The sequence below is a fragment of the Mauremys reevesii genome, linkage group 3 (assembly GCF_016161935.1).
Source record: "Mauremys reevesii isolate NIE-2019 linkage group 3, ASM1616193v1, whole genome shotgun sequence".
In the NCBI taxonomy this organism is placed as follows: domain Eukaryota; kingdom Metazoa; phylum Chordata; order Testudines; family Geoemydidae; genus Mauremys; species Mauremys reevesii.
The window spans coordinates 55,415,043-55,440,157 of NC_052625.1; the positions used below are offsets into that span (position 1 = coordinate 55,415,043).

A 25,115-nucleotide genomic window follows, 5' to 3' on the forward strand; every position below is an offset into this window, starting at 1 on the left:
GAGGCAGGTTCATGGGCACCAACATGGGAGGTACTGGCCGGATGCATGTTGCCAGGCTTTTGCAGAGACCAGGACTTCACCTTCATGGACAAGCAAGGACGTTATTCCCTCCAGAAGATGAGATTATTATAAATGTAGCCTCTGTCCTCACTGTTATTCAAGAGACCTCCACATACCCTCTTCTGCCATGGTTTATGAAACGGTCCCTTGGCCTCAGAAGGCCTGGCAATGCAAAGTTCAGTTAAATGCTCAGTAGCTGCTGCAGGATGGCCATGGAATACACATTTGACAGGAGGAAGTCAAGCTGGTGCTACCTTCAGAACTGTTTGGATGCCAATATTGCCAATGTCATCCACCATATTGTGGCCTGATGTGCACTGCACAATTTCTGCAAGGCGAAAGGTGAATCATTTCACCCAGAATGGATCGAGACACTGCTGGATTGGAGCAATGTCACATGCAGACAGAAAGTACACCTATCATTACTGGAGTGGGATGCCCACATGGGCCTTTTGCACCCACATCATCGGTCTGCATGGTGCTGTAGACGTGGAGAAATGATGTACTATAGTCTTCTCACATTTATGTTATCCCACACATATCCCAGAATTTCTAGGGCCAAAGCAGCTGATGAATTTAATTAAAACAGTTCATGTAACCTTGAGAATTGTTCTTGTTTGCAAACAAAACACTTTGTTATTTAAGAGCATGTTTCAATTAACAAACGTCATTGGCAGACCAGCTGCCAACAAGAGGCAAAAGCCATTAAAACAAAATAAGTGCAGAATATACAACCCAAGCACAAAAAGTGCAGAACTGCCAAACTATATGCAATGCAAATGCTACAGTCTCATGGGACTTGTGTTTTCCTTACCCTTTCTGGAGCATTTTGCACATATGGGACTTGGTTGCACAGGAGCAGACTGTAGTTCTGGGTACATTTCACTGTTCCATGAACTGGTAATGTGATGGGGACTGAACACAGAATGTCCTGCTGCATTTCATCCTTTATTCTTTTCTTTCTCCCACATAGGTTGAGCATCCACTCCCTCAGGTTCCTAGTCCCTCGGTTCTGGCAGGGCCTGCCAAGGAAAGTGAACGAGCACATTATTGTCTGGCCAAGAGAAAAAACAGGATTTCTACCATTTTTTAGAGGTTGTGTCACTGCAAAGTCACAGGAGGAGACTTTTTATCATTTGGTTTTATTTTATTCATCCTTTTTCAACTGTCCTATTCAGAAGCTCCAGAAAACCATGACCCAAGCCAAGAAACATTATGGTAAGAAGAATAAAAATTAATTAAATTCATATAAAAGTCTCATTAAATTATTTTCCCATGGCCAGGGGGAGGTGTCCTGTGAAGGAATCAGAGAGGTAGCCGTGTTAGTTTGGATCTGTAAAAAGCTACAAAGAGTCCTGTGTCACCTTACAGACTAACAGACGTATTGGAGCATGCACTTTCGTGGGTGAATACCCACTTCGTCAGACGTATGTGGTGGAAATTTCCAGGGGCAGGTACAAATATGCAGGCAAGAATCAGTCTAGAAGGAAGGAATCTGTTACTAGCTTAGCTTTTACCATCCTTTCAGGCAGGGCAAGCTCTGGAAGACACTTATCTGAGTGGCAGTGAGGGCTTCTATTCCAGGCCAGCGGAGGAACACCATCCATCTATGCTAAGGATTTTTTGTTGCATCTGGTAACTGAGCAGCACACCTACAAATGGAGGGGCTCATGAGCTACTGAGTCTGCCCTAGTAAGTATGCCTTACCCTGGAATGTAACCAACATTCCTGAGTGAGAAGTTTGCCTGCATCCTCAGTCAGGAATGGGTGAAAATTGGTGGCAAAAATCAGTAAGATGCTCGTGTAGGATGGAGACATGTACACTGCTGCGATTTGGACTGATAATCCAGGCAGCCCAGGACATTTCAGGTGTGCTGAGAGGACATCCCAGTGTGGCTGACTTATAAACAGAACCATACCTGCAGAAATATGAATCAGTGCTCAGAAAGGCTAATACCCCAACGTGTGCTTACAATCGAACAGTCAGTGTGGAGAGGAAGGGTTACATGCCGAATAGCTGTGTCTGAATGAGGAGGTTGCTTCTGGTTCCTGGAAGTCGAGTGGGTAGTTTGGGGACAGAAGGGCCGGGACCTACAGGCCCAGGGGACTGTGGAATAGCACTGATGAACTCTTAGAATCTGAGCATGGTATCCCAGGCTTCTGCCACCACTACACTGCAAAGCTAGTGGGCTTGCACATGTGCTACAGGGGGACACAGACTCGGACCCATACCTCTGGGTGAGTCAGGGTTCCACTTGTGTCAGAGAGCTCTCTGTGTGGACAAAGGGGGGGGGGGGGGTTCGGCTGGAATAGAGTCAGAGCCTGGGTTCACTGTGCAGCATAGACATACCCTAACAGAATTCATTAATGACTGACGTTTCCACACAATAGGTCTCATCATCCAAGACTTTGTCTATACAAGATGTTTTGAAAACACCAATACAGATGCTGCCCAGCAGCAGTAGAAGCCCAGCGTGCACCAGAGGTTCCAACATTGCTTCTGCCAGCGGAGCTGTACTGGTGTTAACAGCAGTTGGAACTCTTAATGGAAAAAGTCTGGTGTAGATACAGCAAGGAGGTCAGGGGATGCTGGAAACATTTTACTGATGTGCAACACAAACGTGCAGGGATCTTTTCACCCATCACTGAAATGCAGCCATTTCTGAATGGGAATGCGGCAGCTGTTAACAGCACACAGCAACATTACACACCATTGAGGAGAGAATACTATAGATTACTGCCACACACTTCTACTTGAGGCTACCTGGCAGCTTCAGCTATTGCAAAGTGAAGCTGCTTGCCTTAAAATAGGTCAGACTAAGAAGACACATATTACTTCTGTACTCTGCACTGGCTGCCAGTGCACCTTCTGGTGTAATTCAAGGTACCAGTTACTGTCTACAAACCCCTCAGTTGTCTATTATCCCAGAGCTTGCTTTTCCCCCATTCCTCACGCTGACCCGTGTGCTTGAAAGGTATGCATCAGCTGCCTGTCCTAAAGCTACCGTGTGGGGGTGCCAGGAGAATGGGGAACACCTTCAGGTAGGAATTGACTCCCATTAGAAACACATCTGAGCCGAAGCCTGACCCTGTTCGGATAGATACCCTGCAAAATTGTCTGGTCAGTTTTCCTTCCTGCCCCCGACCTCCTATTTTCGTCCTTGGCTATTATCGTTCTGCTGGCTTCCCTGCGCTGCTCATTGGACTGGGCAGTGCCCTTCTCAGCAGATGCTTGGATGCTCACTCGCAGACCAGGATGTTCCACATCGCCACGTTTGGATACCCTCGTTGCCCCATTTCTATTTCTGACAAGTGCCAACAAAGCCACCCTTTAGCCAAGTTAACTTCAGTTGAAGACCTGACTCTTTATTTTGGGCCGGAGAGTCCTGATGCCCTCTGTGAGTAAACCAATCTCTAACATCAGGGGAGCCAAGCACAGAGCGGGCAACTGCTTTGGTGGCTGGCTCAAGGACCCAGAGAAGACTACGACCTTTATCCATTCCAAAGCAGCGTCACATAAAAACTGGTAAGGATCATTGTAGTTGACAGGCCCCAACTACATATACACAGGGGTCTCCTAACAAGCAGCAATTCAGAATAACCACAGGTGTTCTGTTGCACAATGCACAGTATGATCAATTCTGCTCAGCTCTGGTGGTCTTGACAAATAACCACAAATGGGGATTCTTTCCTACAGTGCTCAGAATGGATGTATCTGAAGTCAATGGACCATTAAAACAATCTGTCAGGTATGCAGCTGGTGTCACATATGCTAGAATCAGAGCCTGGTCTGGCCACTGACCCACATGCAAAGCTGGGTATTTTTATCACTTCCAAGATGGAGCTGGAGGACCTGGTACGTTGCACTGCTGCTCTGCAGAGGCTCAAGAAAATGCCCTGGGTTTGCAGTGTTGAATTTGTGCTTGTTTACACAGGCGCAGTCAGGAAAGTTAAGGCGAGCCAATCATAGCGTGAGGAAGTCAACATGTGTAAGTTAAAATGCATTAACTCATTCAGGAGTAAAGTGCTCTTAGTTCACTAATCCTTCTCCAAGGAAGAGAGCTTCTACCTGTTAGTTAATGCACTTTACCTTATTTACGTTGACTTCACACCTTTAACTGATTTGCCTTAACTTTTCTGCGTGTTCCAGGTAAACAAGCTGAAGAGAGCAATGAGACATATGGAGAGGGTGAGGAAATATCGTTATATGTCTAGTTGCCATAAGAAAAGACCATGCAAAGAAGTAATTCTATAAGGAATCAAAGCCATAGAAGAATCACTTTGACAGTACACTCAATGAGGTCTCAATAATTAGTATATGCTAGTTCATTTTCATTGCGCTATCCATTTGCCAGTACAGTTTTGGTCCAGTCCCATTAAATATTACAGTCTTCAGAACAATGAAGGCTGTGACAGAGATGCCGCAGGAGCTTTAACTTACAACTAGCTTACCTCAGCTGGCAGACAGAGGCACTTGTCTTTTGTGCTTCAGGGGAAGACTTTAGACATCTTTTGTTTTTAATGACACATTTTATGATTGGCCATTTATTTAAGTATCTAGAGGTGCATCCATCCCAGGTCATTAGTGATCAAAAGCTGTTGCCATCTGACAGCTGTTTGGTGTCAGTCCAGCTCCCACTGGAAGTGTCCACGTCATAAAAAAACAGCGGCTCCATGAACACCAATTGTAAAGCTTGGTGTCAGTCTCCAGAGAGAGGCCATGGCACAAAGAGACCCATAAGAATGAACCACCCTCCATATTTAGAGGCGATTGCTCCAGATCAGGTGCTTTGGCTGGGGCTAGGGTGACCAGATGTCCCAATTTTATAGGGACAGTTCTGATTTTTGGATCTTTTTCTTATATAGGCTCCTATTACCCCCCCCCCCCCATCCCAATTATTCACACTTGCTGTCTGGTCACCCTAGCGGGGGCAGGGCAAAAAGGATGTCTACAGGAAGGCCGTATTGCTGTCGCACATGCTGTAGCTGTTCTGAAGGTAAACAGAAAACTAGTTTCCTGGGCCCTCAGCCCACCACCACCACCTGCCTGTCTCTTGACCCATTACAATAGGATTAAAGCTGTGATGTAGTTGGAATCTAACTGCATGCCCACAACAGGGTCAACATCCTGTAGGGTGACCAGATGTCCTGATTTTATAGGGACAGTCCCAATTTTGGGATCTTTTTCTTATATAGGCGCCTATTACACCCCACCCCCTGTCCCAATTTTTCACATTTGCTGTTTGGTCACCCTAACATCCTGAAAGTCTGCAGGGACATGGTTAGGCCCCACCCAAAGTTTAACTGGATCTCCTGACTTGGCTATAGTTGTATTTTAGATGGGGCCTGAAGAGAAGATGATTTAAGTTGCTGTGTTCATTAGGTTTGTGCATTAGCAGAAAGGCCTGTTACAGTTTCCAGAGGGTTCCGCTCTTCTATTTAGCATCATGTGGAGGCCATGCTTCTCCTGTGGCCCACAGAACAGGATATTTTGGCAGCAACTGCATTCTGAAGCCCATGGTCCTATTAGAATGACACATCACTTGAGATGCCAAGCAGTCATCTGTGTTCAGTTGTATTACGTGAGCCATTAGTAAATGAAATCAAGCCATAACAGAGGCATCTCTGTTACTGTGGCAACAATGCTGCCAGCTGGAATGAATGGGGCTAACCGATGTGTGTGAAAGAGAGACACACAGATAGAGCAAGCATGAGCATGTGTGTGAAGTCATATTTAGATAGACTTCAGACATGCCGGAGGAATGCTGCGGGGTGGCTGTTAAAGTTGTCCGAGGGTATAAGAGGTGTAAAGGTCGCCCTCCAGAGAAGAAAGCAGGGCTCAGTGAACACTGAGCAGAACAGAGAATTGCTTACTGCTGCTGAGAGAAACTCTGGGTTCAGCAGTGTTCAGCAGCCAGAATCAGGGGCGGCTCTACCTTTTTGGCCGCCCCAAGCAGTCATGCGCGGGAGGCGCCCCGGAGCCGCGGACCTCCCGCGGGCGTGACTGCAGAGGGACCGCTGGTCCCGCGTGGCTCGGCTGGACCTCCCGCGGCTGCGGACGGTTCGCGGGTCCGGCGGCTCCGCTTGAGCTGCCGCAGTCATGCCTGCGGGAGGTCCAGCCGAGCCGCGGGACGAGCGCCCCCTCCGCAGTCATGCCTGCGGCAGGGCCACCGGCCCAGCCTGCCGCCCCCCCGGCTGCAGGGGACGGGCCGCTTCTCGGCTCGCAGTGGCAGGATGAGCTGGGGCCCCAGCCTTTTGCCGCCCCCTAGATTTTGCCGCCCTAGGCACCAGCTTGTTTTGCTGGTGCCTAGAGCGGCCCCTGGCCAGAATGAAAAGAATACTGATGTACTCAAGCTCACCTTGTGTCGCCACCACCACCGGGGCAGAGCCGGAACGGTCGCTTTAGCTCTGTCCATGCCATACCTGGCCAGTGGCGATAGCAAGACATTTTCCAGAACTGACATGGTTTCCCAGCACTAAATTTACACAGAAAAATTGTGCTGTGGGGCAGGGACAGGGCTGAAAAGATTAAATAAAAAAAAATAACCACCTTATCTCTCTGTGTTCCAGAAAAGGGTAAGAAAAGAAAACTTTTGTTTACAGTCATTTTTAATTGTCTTATCCTGACAGAGCTCTTCAGGCATGCATGGTACCACCCTTCACCAGACTTGGAGTCTAGGAAGCGCAGTTTCATAACCTAATGACTACATTTGAGCCATCACTTTTGTTCTTTGTTCTCGAGTCTTTGTTTGCCTGGATACTGCAGCAAGCGCCTTTGTTTCTCCCCAGAAGGTCTTGTCTTGTCAGGGCTGGGGGAGGAGCAGCAGAGTAAAAATAGACAAAACCAGGACCATAGATTCAACTGGGAAAACAAATAAATATGTCACTAGGCCTGGAAGCTTGTCAGATAATCACTGTTAATTCCGCGAGTGGGAGCCTAAACTACCGGATGCCTGTGTGTTTACCAATATTGTGGCAAGGAACAATAAAAAGGAGAAATCTCCTCCAAAGCACAGAGGTGCCGATGGCTGGCGAGTTTCACAGGCATGTCCCCATATCCGCAGCTGCCCCTCACACTCCTCTTCTGCCATATCCAACAAGATGCTTCTCCATTCTGTTTGCTGGAAACGCCAGATATGGGCTGTTCCATCTCTGCTGCCACTTATGAACCTATCACCTCTGTTCGAAAACTGAATGCTATCAACTTTGTCAGCATGGCTTTCCAGTTCAGCTATTTTTTCAGGGGTTTCAGAGCCAAAAAAATACATGCTGATATAATAATAATTGGAGATATACCAATCTCCTAGAACTGGAAGGGACTTTGAAAGGTCATTGAGTCCAGCCCCCTGCCTTCACTAGGAGAACCAAGTACTGATTTTTGCTCCAGATCCCTAAGCAGTCCCCTCAAGGATTGAATTCACAGCCCTAGGTTTAGCAGGCCAATGCTCAAACCACTCAGCTATCCCTCCCCCACTACCATGAATTGTACTGCCTGTTGCTAGAAATGTACTACCAACACTAAAAGAAGAACAAAGCATCTGAACTCCAGGCCTGGATTTCTCTGTAAACTTCACTGGCCAATTACTGAATTTCATGGAATCTGCATCCCATTGCCAAAAGCAAACTGTTCCATCTGCACCAGTAGACACCATGTAGCACATGGAGCCTTTGACCACTGGACTAAACTATAAAGATGTAGTGGATCCCGCATGTCCCTGGAGCACAGCAATTGGTGCACAAGTTCTCAGACACCATACCCTGATCATTTTATCACAGCTTCCAGCTGCAATCATAGTGTTTTCATAATTCACAGCCATATCAGAAATCTCGGCTGAATGACCTCGTAGTGTGGCAAGCAACTGGCCATTGTGAGTAGACCAAATTTTCACCAAGCAGTCATCTGAACCAGTACATATTCTGTGTCCAGTTCTATCAAATGCAACACAGTAGACTACAGAGAGATGGCCAAGAATCTGCCTATGCATCCTTATGTGCGGATACATACTTTCTGGAAATAATGTTCTATATGTTGCATACCCAGTTAATTGTTTTGCACGATTTACTTCTGCAAGGTTTGGTGGAAGGCCACCCTCAATCCCCACTTTGGAGACAGTACACAATAATAGCCGGTCTTTCTCTTCTCTAGCAAACATAGATCTCACCGTGAAAAGAGCTTGTTAATCCACATGCTTCAGGGCACAAGCAGATCACCGAAAACTGCCAGGGAAACAAGATCCCCTTGTTTTCCTATTACACCGATGATAGCCATCTTCTGTATTTGGTATAGTATCGGGACAGGATAGCTATTCCAATGGACCAGAGGCTGTAACTGCACTGCATGTGGGAGACCCACTAATGTCAAGTGGAGCCATGTGGAGGAATTCCGGTCAGAGATTAGCTTGCTGCAGCAGGCACTCTCTCCCCTCCCAAAAAGGGTCCAGTTCTTACTATTCTACAGATATTAATATCCCTTGGCAGCCTATGAGAAGTACTTTGCATTGGGAGAGGTGCAGATTTGGTTCCCATGGGGCCCGGGACAGCAGCAGCCTGCTTCAGTTCTTTGGCACCTCTAGTGACCTCTTTGGATGAGCAAGGAATAATGCTCAACTGCAGAGATTGTCCTACGGACAACATTTCAGCCAGAGGACATTGGCTGGGCAGGAGGGGAAGAAGTGAGAAGACTCTTCTATATAGGACCCTTCTATGAACAGTCAGGCTACACACTCACTGCATCATGGAGGTATTTGATATGCGGGAATTTTAAGATATTTTTAAAGGGACATTGTCAGATTTAAAATCATGTTGGGTCACAGCGTGTTACTTTTTCTCAGGCAAATGGTCCCACTGGCTCCAGTGGGACTATCCACATGAGCTAGAGGTGCTCATGTGAGCAAGGGCTGCAGACTCAGGCACACATGTTTCGGGGATTTTTTTCTTTTAAGCAAATGCTCCTACCTGTAACCAAGAGCATCTTCAGATTGTTAAAACTGAGGGAATCTTAAACAGCTAGTTTATGTTTCACCAGTTATGCTGATTGCTTCCTTTGTGGGGTTTTCTCAGCTCCAAAAATGAAAATAAGCTCCTCAGTTTCACTTTTGTTTGTAGTTTTGTTTCCAGTCCAACCTCAGCTTCCCATGCACTAACATGTTAGCTGTTTGGGATGCAAGACTGCCCATGAATGTTTATTTTAAAAACTTCTTTCCAAGTGGATTTTATTATTAGGTTTTACAGAAACATTTTTATGGGTCTAGTGTTTTGTAAATTTGACAACACGGCATCCCTTTTGTTTTATTAATTAAATAGCCAGACTAGAACAGTCCCATAATCCATTTAGTCCAGTGTCCTGCCTCTGACAGTGGCTAATGTTTTAACTGTCAGAGGAAGATAGGTTTCATATTGAACAATCAGGAAGCACCCCCATTTTTAATTTGTATGTACAACTTGATTATTCTAACTCCTACTAAGCAAAGTAAAATGTCTCCAAAGAGTCAGAAGAATCATAGAACTGGAAAGGACCTTGAGAGGTCATCTAGTCCAGTCCCCTGCACTCAAGGCAGGACTAAGTATTATCTAGAGCATCCCTGGCAGGTGTTTGCCTAACCTGCTCTTAAAAGCACCCAATGATAGAGATTCCACAACCTCCCTAGGCAATTTATTCCAGAGCTGGACAGTTAGGAAGTTTTTCCTAATGTCCAACCTAAACCGCCCTTGCTGCAATTTAAGCCCATTGCTTCTTGTCCTATCCTCAGAGATTAAGAACAACAATTTTTCTCCCTCCTCCTTGTAACAACCTTTTATGTACTTGAAAACTGTTATGTCCCCTCTCAGTCTTTTCTTCTCTGAACTAAACAAACCCAATTTTTTCCAATCTTCCCTCACAGGTCATGTTTTCAAGACCTTTAATCACTTTTGTTGCTCTTCTCTGGACTTTCTCCCATCTGTCCACATCTTTTCTAAAATGCAGCTCCCAGAACTGAACACAATACTCCAGCTGAGACCTAATCAGTACAGAGTAGAGTGGAATAATTACTTCTCATGTCTTACTCACAGGACTCCTGCTAATACATCCCAGAATGATGTTTGCTTTTTTTTGCAACAGCGTTACACAGTTGATTTGTATTTAACTTATGATCCACTATGACCCCCAGATCCCTTTCCGCAGTACTCCTTCCTAGGCAGTCATTTCCCATTTTGTATATGTGCAACTGACTGTTCCTTCCTAAGTGGAGCACTTTGCATTTGTCGTTATTGAATTTCATCCTATTTACTTGAGACCTTTTCTCCAATTTGTCAAAGTGATTTTGAATTTTAATCCTCTCCGACTCCTCCAAAGCACTTGAAAACCCTCCCAGCTTGGTATCATCGGCAAACTTTATAAGTGTACTCTCTATGCCATTGTTTAAATCATTGATGAAGATATTGAACAGAACCAGAACCAGACCCAGATCCCTGCAGGACCCCACTAGTTATGCCCTTCCAGCATGACTATGAACTACTGATAACTACTTCTGAGGATGATTTTCCAACCAGTGATGCACCCACCTCAGAGTAGCTTATCATACAGATTTCACAGTGACTTTCCAAAGCTGTTTTCTTCGGAACAACCAGCTCCTCTGCACAGCTTCATGGTATCCAGACTAATTAAATACAGGTGCAAGCTAAAACACTGGTTGCAACAATCTGTCATCTGACATTATTGCCAGGCACATCTAGGCAACAGAAATACAGCAACTCATATGGACTCCAATTTAGCCCATGTTCATACACTCAGATAATTAACCTGCTTAGTAATTGTATTAACAGGTTGCACACATCATCTAATTATCAGTGTAAAATAGTTCTGTACTGCCACAAGGCAAGTTTTTTTCTGACCCCAGTCGTGATTAATTTATGTCCTGAGCCAGGAGGAAATGAGAGGCCTTGTAATTTTATCTGGTAACTGCACATGCTATTCTTATGCACATCCGTGTCCTAAGCCTTTTTTTATATCTCACTAGGCCAGTCACACATGACAGAACGTCTCAGGAGTTATTAAAAGCTTTGCCAAGTTCAGACCCTTCTACTCCTCTCACATTCCAGGCTCTGTTTTCTTTTCCTCTGACTTCCTTCTAATTGAAAGCAGCTTTAGCCCCTGGAAGACAGTTCTGAAAGGGCAGGAATAATTGTGTGTGTCTGTACCTGAGAGGATCATTGGTGCCAGCTGGCAAAGGGTTCACTGCTCTGTGTCAGCAACTCTTGTCGGGCCTGACAAACTCACTACACCTAACACATAGTATTTATCTATAAAGTGCCACATAAGATCTAAAGTGAAAGCCAGGATCACGCTGATCATTCATGTCATTGTGAAATGTATGTCCTGATGGTATTTAAAAAGTTATGTCTGTGAACTGAAAATATGGCCTTATAGTGTGTGTCAAGGTGTTACTCCACAGCAGAGGTGAAAAACTGGTCTCCTGACAGACCAGAGATGTTTAGCCATCTATCTGATGAAATGTCAGTTAGTGTCTCCTTCACAATCACTAGTCTGATCTAAATGCAGATGAGCTTTAACATGAAGAGAAGAACAGGAAGGGGTGGAGGAGCTTTGTCTTGAGGGTGCACTTCAAGGGTTGGTGAGATTATAATTGGGGGACAGGGACAGCACCCTGTTATCCTGCACCTGAAGAAGCAATCATCTTCATCTTACATCTGTGAAAACGGGATCCCAACCTGTCCTGGTTGGAAATGGTGCAAGAAAGCTCTGGGTGAGATCAGACTGCTGTCAGACAGATGGTTAGCCTGCTGAAGTGGAGTTTAGTCTACAGGAAGCCTGCTATACTTTTATTTTATATGCAACCATTTCTATTTCCACTTATTATCCTTACTCACAATCTCTTAAATCCTTGTCTTTGATGATAAAGGTATGATGGTTTCACTGCATGTATGCCTCAGTGCTGTGTTGTGATAAAAGACCTGATTCTGAGTTGTGCCAGTCAAGCTGTGTGTGTTCCTCCAGGGACAGCAAACCTGGTGATTTCAGTGAGTGTCCAGTAACAGGGGCTGGGTACTACAGGGGGATGCTTTCAAAGGGGCTTGGAGACTGGGGTACCTATTATTACCTACAAGGCAATGTAAGGGCTGGCAGAGCCCTGAGGAGATTGTTTGGGTGGCTAACAGGCTGGTGGAGTCAGGGACCTGACTCCCAACTAAGCACAAGCAAATCTCTCTCTCATAGACGTGCGGGTAATAAGGTGACTCAGTCTTGGGCACCCTGAGAAGCCATCAGAGTGCTCCAGGCCACTGTACTGTCACCAGTGGGAGAAAACAGAAGGTCCTTGACATTTCTGGTGGAATCCCCCTTGTAGTTTGGTGGCTTTGGCCCCTGCATCTTCATGTCCTCCCAGCCCGTGCTCAGGCACAGTTTCCGTTGTCCCTCTATTTCTCCCTGCTCTCATCTTGTTTCCATGTTGTCTGAGTTTCTTTCTCCAATTTTTGGCTCTTTTTCTTCTTTTGCTCCCCATCCTCCACTGACTGCTTCTAGCCCCGACTCCCTCGCTCACCTGGGGCCATGTGCTGCTAGGAATGCCAACCTTCTAGTCGCACAAAACTGAACACCCTAGCCCCGCCCCTTCCCCAAGGCCACGCCCCTTCCCCACCCCTTCCACGAGGCCCCACCCCACTCACTACATTCCCCCTCCCTCAGTGGTTCACTCTCCCCCACCCCCACTCACTTTCACTGGACTAGGGCTGGGGATTGGGGTGCAGGAGGGGGCTCTGGGCTGGGGCAGGGAGTTGGGGTGCAGGAGGAGTGAGGGCTCTGGCTGGGGGTGTGGGCTCTGGGGTGGAGCCGGGGATGAGGGGTTTGGGGTACGGGGGGGGCTCCAAACTGTGGGGTGGGGCTGAGGGATTCGCATTGTGGGAGGGGGCTGCGGGTTGAGGCAGGGGGTTGGGGTGTGGGAGGTGGTGAGGGCTCTGGGATGGGGCCAGGGCTGAGAGGTTTGGGGTAGGGTGACCAAATGTCCTGATTTTATAGGGACAGTCCTGCTATTTGGGGCTTTTTTTTATATGGGCTCCTATTACCCCCCACCCCATCCTGATTTTTCACACTTGCTGTCTGGTCACCCTAGTTTGGGGTGCAGGAGGGTGCTCCAGGTTTGGGGGGCTCAGGGCTGGGCAGGGGGTTAGGGCTCAGGGTTGGGGCGTGGGCTTACCTCAGGCAGCTCCCAGTCAGTGGTGCAGCGGGAGGCACTAAGGCAGGTTGCCTACCTGTCCTAGCACCACGCTGCACGTGCCCCGGAAGCAGCCAGCAGGTCTGGGTCCTAGGCGGGGGGGCAGGAGATTCCACACGGTGCTCTCATGCACAAGCACCGACCCCCACCCTCAGCTCCCACTGGAGTGCAGAACCGGTGCATGGGGCGGGGGCAGCACACAGAGCCCCCTTGCCTCCGTGCTTAGGAGACAGACCTGCTGGCCACTTACAGGGTGCAATGCGGTGCCAGCCAGGACAGGTAGGGACTAACTTGCCTTAGCACCACAGCACCGCCGACCGGACTTTTAATGCCCCAGTCGGTGGTGCTGACTGGAGCCGCCAGGGTCCCTTTTCAACCGCGTGTTCCGATCGAAAACTAGACACCTGGTCACCCTATGAGTGCTGCCCACTGTGGACTATCCAACAGCAGCTCCACGGGGAGGTCACTCAGCATGCATGTGCTCCTGCGACTGGGCTGTGGGCTGAAGTGAAGCAGAGCTTGGGCCAGCAGATTGAGCCTGAGCCTGGTACCCATGAGGTGCTGCTGGTGGCCACAGTGCTAGGCGCTGTCACAGTGTAACACATCCCTGTGCTGCAGACAGACACAATTACTAGATAAACCTCACACCTGCAGACACCTGCAGAGGTAGGACAAGAAAACTGACCTTCAACTCCAAAAGGTCTGTACATTTAGCCCCCTAAGCAACCTACTAATGTTGTTAGTTATTTATGGGCCAGCCACCAGAAGAAACCATGTCTCCCCTCCCCCGGCCCCACACCCAGTATACATTAGAGCAGGAGCAAGACCTGCCACGTAACCCACATGGTAGGGCATGTTCACAATGGGCCTGGATTAAATCCAGTATCAGTCAGTTTTCCTCTTCCCTCACTGCTACTTTTCTGCCCTGTACCAACTCTGTCCCCCTATAAGTCCCACAGAGACATGCAGGCACAGCCTGTCCCACATTCCGCTCTGCATCCAGCTCCTGGGGGTTCCTCTTGGCATCCAGCCTCTCTGCGGTTCTTGGTTAGCTGCGAGGCTGATGCTTCCCAACAGAGTCTGGCCACCTCGTGGTTCAGAACCCTTCCCCTGACCTGGCTAAGGAAATGGATATGCAATGGGGAGGGAGTGCATGGGAGTTGTAGTTCCTTGCTTAGCAGATCCAGCGCACATCAGTGGCCCAGTACTATAGGTGTGCACTGCAAAGCACATCTTTCATTCTGCTCACTAAAAGCAGAGGTTCCATGACATCCAGGTCACTCTGGCCCCGATCCCACTGAAGCCAATGGGAGGAGTTTTGCTATTGACTTTGACGGGACTGAGATTTGGCCCTATTAGTCGGTTCCACTGTAAAGTCATTGAACCCCAAATTCACTCAGCTCCATTGGCCTACACTTAACTCCCCCACAGCATTCACTGTCTATTCCACCAAGCTTTCCCCTTGGGGCGGAGGCCTGCGTACCGCAAAACCATCCTCAAGAAGCCACCACTAAGCCAGCATCAACATTGCACATCTGCCCCCTTTAAAATGATGCCCTGACCCAACCACCAGATGTTGTTAGCAAGTGGAGAGCATGCCAATTCCAGCCCTAACTGCAGCTTTTTTAGATGGCTCTGTTTTCATTTCAGAGGAGGTTGGTTTAACTCTCTCATACATCACTGACAGGACTTTTAAACAAGAAATATTTGTATGTATTTTGGGGAAAAAAATGCATGAGAAGAAAGGGTCTCCAAGCTTTCTGAATTCCCACAGACCATCCAAAGTGAACCATAGGGCGTCGGCAGTTGTCTTTGGAGGGATCATTTCCCTTAGAATCAGAACCTGAAAATCACTCCTAACTTCAACACAACCTATTTATTGGCAGTACCTGGGGGAACTACTGTCTGAGAGAAAGACAAGGGGCTTTGGCTTTAGGGCGTGTACTTCTAAAGAAGCCAAAAGTTGCATCTGGACGGCATGGGAAGGGTAGAGTGGGGAGTGGGGAGGAGAGGAAGAAGGTAAGAGAACATCTTGCACATTCAGATGTTCAATGGCTGTTCATTGTCTACCCCCTCATCCGCGTGTGGGAGCTTTAGTCCTCCCTGCAGCAAATACCTTGGGTAAGTAGCATAAGCCTCAGCAGACTGCAGTTCCAAGAGCATTTACAGCTCTTATTTCTTTCTATATCTTCCTCCATTTGGTTCACTTCTGAAACATCTTATTTTAAAGTCAAGATTACAAATAGAATATATCGGTCGTTCTCATAATTAAAGCTATTGTAGGCCGCCCACAAGGAGTTACCTCCCTTCAGGGAGATCTGCTAGAGTGGGAACAATCACGTCAGCACCATGCAGAGCCAAACACAGGAGAACTTTCTTTCCCACTCCCTTTTTGTAATGCACAGATGTAGTGCTGGTGATAGGTGCTGCACTGACAGTACCAGAGAGTGATGTCCTTTGTTAGCCCTAGAGTTGCTCTTTACTAAGGAGAGACACACACCGCGTTCTTTCACTCTCTCTCCCTCAGACCTTAATTTTGTTCCTTCTTATTTTCTTTTGAAAAGGGAGGATCTTGTTGCTTTCTGTGTATAACAGAATATTATATAGAAATCTATAATAATATATAGAGAAATACAGTAGAATTCCAGTTATCCAAATTCCCTTTATCCGAAGTAATCCTAGTTACCCAAATCCGCGGTGTGTTGCCCACATTGGCTAAGGGACACTTCCATTTATCTACATGCCCAGTTATCCAAAAGTTCTGGATCGCCCCCAGGCCCATCGGATAAACAGGAGTGTGCTGTATATAACAAGAGGGGAATTCAGAGATTCCAAGTCTACCATTCAAATCAGCATTCAAAGCACGTTAGTGAGGCAGTGTGATCTAATGGATAAGACAAATTAAACTGGGAATCAAGAGACCTAGTTTTTTCCACCACTTTACCACTGGCCTGCTGTGTGACCTGGGGCAAGTCATTTCACCTCGCTGAACCTCTGTGTCACCTTCCACTCTTTGTCTGAGATTGTAAGCGCTTAGGGGCAAGGCATCTCTGTGTGTGTTTGTACAGCTCCTAGCACAATGGGGTTCTGATCTCAGTTAGGGCCTCTAGGCATTACTGAAATAAACTACAGAAGACAGGACAAAGCACTAGAAAATTAAAAGCATCAGTTGTGTCCTGGCAAAGGTGACAGGGTTATGGAATAGATCAGTGGTGTCCCACCTTATTACACAGGAGGGCCACATAAACCTAAGCGCAACCTTGAGTGGGCCAAACAGATTCTACCTATTTTACTAAGATTTAAAGTCACCTGTATTGATTTATATTTATATTTAACTGAAGCCTGGCTGGGACTGACAGCCAAAGCCCAGCTGCCTGGGGTTGACAGCCAGAGCCCCGTGAAATACTCTGGTGGGCCGTGTACAGCCCATGGGCCATAGGCTGGGCACCCCTGGATGAGATGATGCAAGAGGCTGATACCTCCTCAGATGTTTTCTCCAAACCTTCCCATGATGGAATTTCAGCACATGCCTCTTAAGAAACTGCTCCATAATGAGCACAACTTTGAAAATGTTTCTTCTGGGGCCAACCTGACCTTCCACATTTCCCCATCACTAATGGAAACCTACCTCAACTTGCACTCTCTGGGCCCTTGCTAGGAACTCACACCAAACATTGTCCGGAGTTGAGGTTTGTGTTCCCCAACCCCGTTGTTTGTCCTCCCTCCCCTCTGCACAGCTGGGTTCTGACTGAGACCAGAAGCAGAAGAGCCAGGACACTACCAGGAAGGCTTTTGCTCCCACCATAGTTCCAGTAGAGCTGGCTGAAATTCTCATTTTAAATATTTTTTGCCCAAAAAACCCCACCAAATTTCTGGAGGAAGTGTCAGGTTTTAATTACATTTTTCCCAGATATTTCCATAACTTTGTTTCTGTTTTCAGTAGTCTGGTTGTTGTGGGAGGCAGCCATCATTTTGTGTTCGGTTCAAAAGTAGCCTACCCCACTGGTGAGAGACACCATGCTTTTATGGAAACTTTGCTTCTTTTTCCTTGACTTAAAATTAAACAGTCAGACACATAGACAGTACGGCCCAGAGCCTCAAAGGGGTTTAGGCATCTAACTCCCACTGAAATCAATGGGAGTTAGGCACCTAAATACCTTTGAGGACCTGGGCCTAGCTACCTGCTGAATGAGTGAGCGCCTGTGTGTGTAACACCAGTTCACGTCCCCATGCCTTTCTAGTGGCCCTCAGTTGAAGCACTTACTGGGAAGATTAAAGAACATCTTGCAGGTTCATGTGAGACCAAGGGAAGTCCATTCATCTCCATTCACAAGAGTCACTGGCATGCCACATGTACCGAGATACTGTAAAGCTGTGTAAGGAGAATACCACTGTGGAGCCCACAGTGTCCCATGGGTAAAGGTCTGTGATGGGGTGAACTCACCCCGCACTGGACGGGGAAGGGTTAACTCCTCACTGTGGGTAGAGAAGCCATGCCCCCACATCCTACCGGGCATGATACAGGTGTAGCAGCAGTATAAGAGGGAGCAGCCCAGCTCGATCTGAGCTGACCCATAGGTGCCGACTCCGTGGGTGCTCTGAGGCTGGAGCACCCACGGGGAAAAATAAGTGGGTGCTCTGCACCCACCGGCAGCCAACCTCCCCTCCCCATCCCACCTCACCTGCGCCTCTGCCTCCTCCCCTGAGCATGCCACGTCCCCACTCCTCCCAGCACTTGCTGCCACCAAACAGCTGTAGCAAGCTCCTGGAGGGAGTGGCGAGGAGCGGGAACATGGCATGCTCAGGGGATGAGGCAGGGAAGAGGCAGGGCCAGGGAGGGGATTTGGGGAAGGAGTTGGAATAGGGGCAGGGAGAGGGCGGAGTTGGGGCGGGGACTTTGGGGAAGGGGTTGGAATGGGGGCGGGAGGGGGCAGGGCAGGAGTGGAGTCGGGGCAGGGCTGGAGGTAGATGTGGGGGGTCGAGTACCCACCAGCACCAGTAGAAGTCAGTGCCTATGGGCTGACCGCCGGAGAGGAAGGATGCTCTTTGCTGGCTCCTGCCCAGGAACCACTGGAGCCCCAGGACTGTGGACGCCAGAGGCACCGAGACCCACACGGATGCCCAGCTACCTGTGGACACCTCAGGGAGGTCTGAGCTACAGGGAGTTGCACCGGCTGAAGAACCCAGAGACCCCAAAGATGCCCAGATCACAGACTGGCATGACAAGGTAGGAAGTAGTCCGGGGGGGACAAGCCATTGTCCTGAGGCCGGTCAGTGTGTTGCGGATGGATCCCAGCTGACCCAGTGGCAGGCTCACTCGCCATTGCAAGGTCCCTGAGCTGGGACCCGGTGGAGCAGGGAGGGCCTGGGTCCCTCTACCTGGCCGCCACCCCTTCTCCCCAGGGTGGCAGCCCACACCTCCCCCATCCCAAGCAGCAGCTTGACCATACAGCTCCACTTGGAGGGCAACTTTATTGACTTTGGCTGCTAGGCCCTACAGCCCCACCCAGAGGGCTACCCTAATTGACTCTGGCCACTAGGCCGTACAGCCACGCCTGGAGGGGTTTCTCCATCGACTCGGGCCGCTAGACGTGGCTGCCAGAGAACCCAGTGGATCATTAATGACTGTGGCCACTAGCCCTTACTGCCCTGTAGCCCCAGGGTATCTCTATTGACTTTGGCCATTGGGTCTTGCAAACCCCAGGGTACCCCTATGGACTCTGGCCGCTAGACCTTGCTGCCTGGCAGGGAAGGGCTACCCCCCCGGGCGTGGGTCATGTGACCCTATTGCTCTGTGGAGCAAGGTGATTCCATGAACTCCAGCCAGTGGGCCTTAAAGCCGTGCAGATCAGGGCATTTCTATGGACTCCTGCCCTTAGGTCTCATGGTCTGGAGACTGAGGGCCGCTTGAAGGACAGAGTGAACTCAAGCCAGTTGATTCTCAAAACCTGTGATGCAAAAATAGTCCCCCTGAGGGTGGAAGGAGAAGTGTAAGTCTGAAGATAAAAACCTGCCTGTAGAAAATAGACACACCCACACACATCAGCGGGTTGCTCAGAACAATAAAAAAGACTAAAATAACCCCACCTTGTAACTTGTGGAGCCTGGTGTTCAGAGAGCTGTGCACCGGCTGGGATTGCTCAGCCCTGCAGCGTCTGGGCTGCAAGCATAGTGCCTCAGTGCATCTTGAGCTAGGAAAAGGCGCGAGCGCAGCTGCGGCAGCCATTTGGCCTAAGGGAAGGTCTCATATTTTCCTGCACCAGGTGTTGCCAAAGTGCAGCTCACAAGCAAAACGCAGCCTGTGTTCTACATGTGGCCGCCACAGCTTTGTCACGGAACATGGCCTGTGGGAGACGACAGGGCCTGACATGCAGTACTGCCAACTCCAGGAGTTTAAACAAAAATTTGGAGTTTGGCTTAAAAATCCCAACATTAGAAAAACTTTTGGGGGCTGTATTTGATTTCTGGTTTGAGCCCTTAGGTGTCCCATTGCAAGCTTTTTCTAGCTTTCATGACTGTAGAAAACTTTCTTTTTTAAAGAAAATGAAACATGAGAGTCTCACATAGTCACATGACCCCAGGACCTGGGGCTTTAAGAAATGCACCAAATAAATAGAGTGTGCTTTGCACTGCAATGGTGAGGGCTGGCAACACTGACAACACAATGCTTCAGCAGGACTGGAACAGATGAGGCTGTGTGCAGCTTCGTATGATGTAGCCAGAAGGCTTCCAGGAAGCTGCCAGCATGACCATTAGTTGGGCAAACCTGCCTACCTGCAGGGGAAGGACACCACTCTCCAGCCTACTCAGAAGTAACATTGACAGGCCCCATCTAAGAGCCAGATCCATCCCATTACAGACTGGAGGATGAGTTTGCCCAAGTAGCATCCACTCGTCATTTTGATCTACCCTTATTTTGCTACTGATGGGCTAGAAAGATCCACACGTCACACAAACAGCATTTCAGAGACTAAAGAAAGTCAGGCGTCCGATTTGAGGCTGGATTAGAGTGAAGAGTCACATAAGGAGGGAATAAAATTTATGAGAGAAAGATGGTCACTCCGACCCCCATGTCCAGAGGGCTCTGGTAACTCTACCAAGCTAGGTATTGCACAATAGACAGCAAGCTCCAGATAGAGGGGACGTTCTTGCTCTCTGTATTGCCTCCAACCGGTACAGCATAGCAAAATAGCATCACCTCCCAAAGCGCAGCACATGTGTGCTGGTCACAGCTCTAGCAGGAAGCTAGGCAGGATGGGGGGTTAGTTTTGTACTAGGCAGAAGCTCTCTAGTGAAGCAGAGAGGTGCTTTCAGGATAATATCTCTTCTAGTACAGTGCCTTGTTCAGAAGCAACTGTGTGAGTCCTTGTCATTGTCACATCACACCTTCCATTGTGGCCTCTGAGGACAACTAATGTGCTCAAGTGGGTGGGAGGGAGCACCTCTATGGGCAGGAGGACAGCTTAGTATTGTTAGTCACTCAGATCCAGAGCCTCAGAGGTATTCACGCTCCTAATGCCCATTGAAATCATGGGAGTTAAGTATCTAATGACCCTGGAGGATCTGGGCCTCAGCCCTTGGCCTCTCACAGAGCATTTAGCAGCTGCAATCACCTTTGGCCATTACTAACCTAGTCAGGCTATGAGCTGGGGCCTTGCCGGTGACACACTCCAATGCCAGCCCCTAAACCATCCATCCCCATCACTTTCTTTTATAGGGACTTAAAATACCAAACTCATGTGCTCTCTCTTTGGAGGGTCACTCCTGTTAGCTGGCCACTCCAAAGCTGCTCTCTGGGCAATCCTAGGCCATTAGAGGGTGCACTCAAAACTGATATGGGGGGATTTGATGCAGGGGAGGGAAAGAAGAGAATTGAGGTTGATGAGAGGGGCATGTGGAACATAGGAGGGAGAGCAGCTGACTAGATAGAGAATAGGAAAGGGGGAAGACAGGCAATACACTGTTAGAATGAGAAATTCAGTCTCTCCCTTCCCCGAACTGGCAAGGGCCCTCTGCCACTTTCCAGACATCTGGGAGCTTGTGTAAAGCAGATGTGGTTCATGCATTCCCGAGGAGACTAGGACTCCTCTTAGTCCAGAACTATGAGTTTATCTCAGCCAGGTGAATTCCATCATCATTTCTTTCAGCCCAGGCCCAGAGTAAGGGATGAATGTTTCAGATCACAATGCCTTGGTAGATATTTTTCATGGATTGATACAAATGAAGCATTGCCACCTCTTGGCTTTACTGTGCAACAGCAGACATCTGGGAGTAGGTGTGCTTTAAGCCAGCAGGGATTATGGATCACTGAAAACACATCATGGGTCAAAAATGCCACGGGCTGGCCGACATTTGATTCAATTGCAGATGGGTCAAAATGCCCAAGTTTCTCCTACTCAGCTGGAAAAGCGATTATTTTTAACATGTGCTTTTCTAGTTTTTTGCTGGGGTTTTTTGGGTGGAGATGGTGAAGGGTGTGACCAAGTTTCTTCCACCCTGGGCCAGGCCCCTGCACTCCCCCAAGCCTCTGGTCTGCAATAAGTGTTCCACCTCATCAGCCCAGTCATAAGAGGCTCAGCCCCAGACAGTCTGCCCTTTCCAAGATAGTCGACAAACCCAAACAAGCTGCCGCACAGGTGGATTAAGGTTCTGTTCCTTTGGCGGGCTTCTGTTAAGCTTTAGCCCCAACTAGGCTTACAGGCTAATGTGGAGAAATAGTCCCACCAAAGGTGAGTCAGCAGCATCAGGTCCACTCTTCAGGCAGGGTCCAGCAGGCAGCAGTCACCCAGGACCCTCTTTCCTTTAGCCAGCCTTGTCTCCAGAAGCAGAAAACTAGTGGTCTAGTCCCCCATCAACTTTGCTATTTCCCCCCCTTTTTCAGCTCCTCCCTCCCGCTCTGTGTGGCAGGGTGGGGCCACCTGTGCCCTCATTAACCCTGTGTTACCCAGTGTGGGGTTTATATACTCCAGCACGGTGGGGGAGTTGTGAAAGGTGTCATGGCACATTATTAGGTGGCCCGGGGAAGGAATCCCACACTTCAAGCCAGACTTGCTGGTTCAAAACCAAAGAGCGTAACTGACGTGTTACCCCAGCGCTGGTCACACACACCAGGAACCAAAAGGTTAAGTTATAAGGCTTTGCCAAGCTTGCTAAAGTCCTGCTATGGGAGGTGCCTTAGGAGCCCTAACCCCTCCACCAAACCGTTACGTGTCCTCCCTACTTTACAGATCACAGAGCTGAGACACAAAGGTTATGGCCTTGTCCCATGTCACCAAGTGGCAGAGTCAGGACTAGTGCTCAGATCTCCCAACGCCTACGCCAACGCTGTCCGCTAGGTTTTAAACACCCTAACAGCACCTTAATGAAAAGGTCTGAAGGTTAAAATAATCTGAAACCCCCTACACTCACACCACAGTTCTAAGAGTGTTTTCTTCCTTGCTGTGGCTGAAGGCTTTTGGGTGGGGCCACTACCCAAATCTGCTCAGGCCCCACCCCCCATCCCTTTCTCTGTGCACGCATGGGCCTAGGAGCTGCCCGCACTCTGCCCTTCTGAAAAGCAAAGTCAAGGCCCAGTGCTTTCCGATGGCAGCGTGATGCCCACAGTCACAGCACTACTGACAAGCCATTCGAGCTCCCATCTCCCCACTCCAACCACATGCCGAAGGGAGAGGGGTTTCTGGTGTAACCCTTCTGCCCCTCTGAGTTGGCAGCAACAAGGGCCGGGTTCAGTATCCAGGGGTTCCGTTTCAATAACACACTGCAAAACCGGCTCGAGCCCCCACCCAGTGACCTGGGACAATTACCTACCACCCCCCCGGGCACCTCTAGGAGGCAATACTTCCCCACTCGCAAGCACAGAGTCCGAGTGTAGCAAAATCCTTTTAATAAAGGAGGGAAACAATGTGGCATCACATTGGAGAGACACCACAAACAGGACTATACACAAACCATAAGCAAAAAAACCCACTTCCAAGTACATTTGGCACTGTCCTTTCCCCCTTAGGGTCTTAAGTCCAATCACCCCAAAGTCCAACAACCCAAGAGTCTCTGTCTCTGGTCAGTGCCACCCCAGAGTTCAAAAGTTTATCTGCAGAGTTTTACCCCCGCAGCCTGGGTGGAAATGGGGGGGGGGGCACACACAGGGTGTTAAAGGACACCTTACGTGGGCCAGGGCCAACTGCCCCGCTTCTCCGTGGAGTTCTGCTGCAGCCTTCACCACGACTGGCTCCACTCCATCAGCTGTGCCGCTCCTCCAGCCAACCTGCGAACCGCTCCACACTGCTCACTGTTCCACGGGCTGCGCCAATGTGCTGCAGACTGCTCCGCTCTGCCAGCTGCTTAGCAATCAATCTTCAGGCTCCCCCACTCAGTGATCTCAGCTCAGTAAGCTTAGCTCTTTTAGTGATTTCAGCTCTTAGTGGTTTCAACTTGAGCCCCAGTGCCACCTTGGCCCAACATGAATTCAGGTCAGCAGCCTCCAGATGGACTCCTAAAGGATTCAAAATTAGCTCTGCTCTTTAACAGTGGAGAGAGGAGGATGTGCAATTGGTGTTCCAGGCCCTCAAAAGGGGCCCATACCATCAGGTACACACACCAGTCCCCAGCCTCTCTCCCTTCACTGGGTTTTGGAACCCATGTCCCTTGTCTAGCAAGTACTATTTAATGTAGGTTGAGTCATTTCTGTCATAAAGCAGTCTCATAGTTCCTCATTCACATAATTAAGATAACAGCACTTTTTTCTTCTTCCTGCCCCAATAACAAAGAAATTGGGGATTCCACAGTGTGAAAATAATCATCCCATGCTGCTGTGTGTTATGCTAAGTGGAGTGGGTTTACCAATGCAAATGCACATTCCTAAAATTCCTTTGCCCACTCCTCATAATGTACCACCAGATGTCAGGGTAGATCTCATCCTGACTCTGCTTACACTGGGATAAGAGTGATTGCAAGCTGCACAATGCCATTCCTCGCCAGGTACAACAGCTGTGCCGGAGACACAAGTGACTGATGACATTTCATCTAACAGTGGCTTGCGTGAAAGCATTAAAGGCACTGTAGCCCATGCCTCAACCAAGGCATGAGGTGCCTCTATGCCACAATGCTTCAACAGTCATGTCTACACACCAGCCCTTGAAGAATCTGCACTTGGGAGTCAGTGTGAGCAGAGATGCTGGAGCAGTTGGTTCCTCCATGGGTAATTACAAGTGACAAGCTAAACATCACCTTGTTAGCTTCAATTTCCAAGTAAGATGCTGTTGACCAAGAGAGTCAGGGCTCTCTAGGCCATTCTACACTCTCAGCTTTCAGAGTTAGCCTGACTCAAGGCTCAGACAAAGGCAGCCCAATACAAATAAGCCCTGCAGTTCCACGCGGGGGGGGATTAACACTTCCTAGTTATATCACTTAGCTCAGTACCCATATTCTCACAAGATTTTAACATATATCACAGGCTAACCTGCTAGCTTCTCCCCCTTCTCTCTTACACTCTGAATGAGTGCCTGGTGCCAATCTCAGGACTGTTCAAGAGGAGGGGTTTAAAAACCATTTGTTTCAGCTTTCTAACTAGGGAGGGGGGTTAAGAGTGACTGTGAAATTTGCCTGTTAGTGGAAATGTAGAGCAATAACCCTCAGTTTGCAGGAACTTACTCTATAAGTCTTCCAGGATACTCGGCCAGAATTTAACAAGGTGCATGAGGTGTTCAGGCAGTTTGGAGATTTGAGAGAGCCAGAGGGCTGGAACGTCCCTTTGGAGAATGCAGAGGATCGAAGCAAACTACAGGTAGGCATGTTTTCTGCCCTCCAGCTGCTGCCTGCTCAAAACTGCAGCCTGGGCATCAGATTTGTAAG

At 48.6% G+C, this 25,115-nt stretch overlaps 1 long non-coding RNA gene across 2 annotated transcripts in view; it reads right to left on the reverse strand.

Moving 5' to 3' along the window:
* LOC120401552 overlaps window positions 1-10,752 on the reverse strand; it is a 32,548-nt gene extending 21,796 nt beyond the window's left edge. For both annotated transcript variants that reach the window (XR_005596534.1, XR_005596535.1), the window contains exons 1-2: window positions 10,603-10,752; window positions 875-1,082 (exon numbers count right to left, since the gene is read on the reverse strand). This is a non-coding gene — a long non-coding RNA (uncharacterized LOC120401552). The remainder of the gene's footprint in view (window positions 1-874; window positions 1,083-10,602) is intronic.
* Between the last annotated feature and the right edge of the window lie 14,363 nt (window positions 10,753-25,115).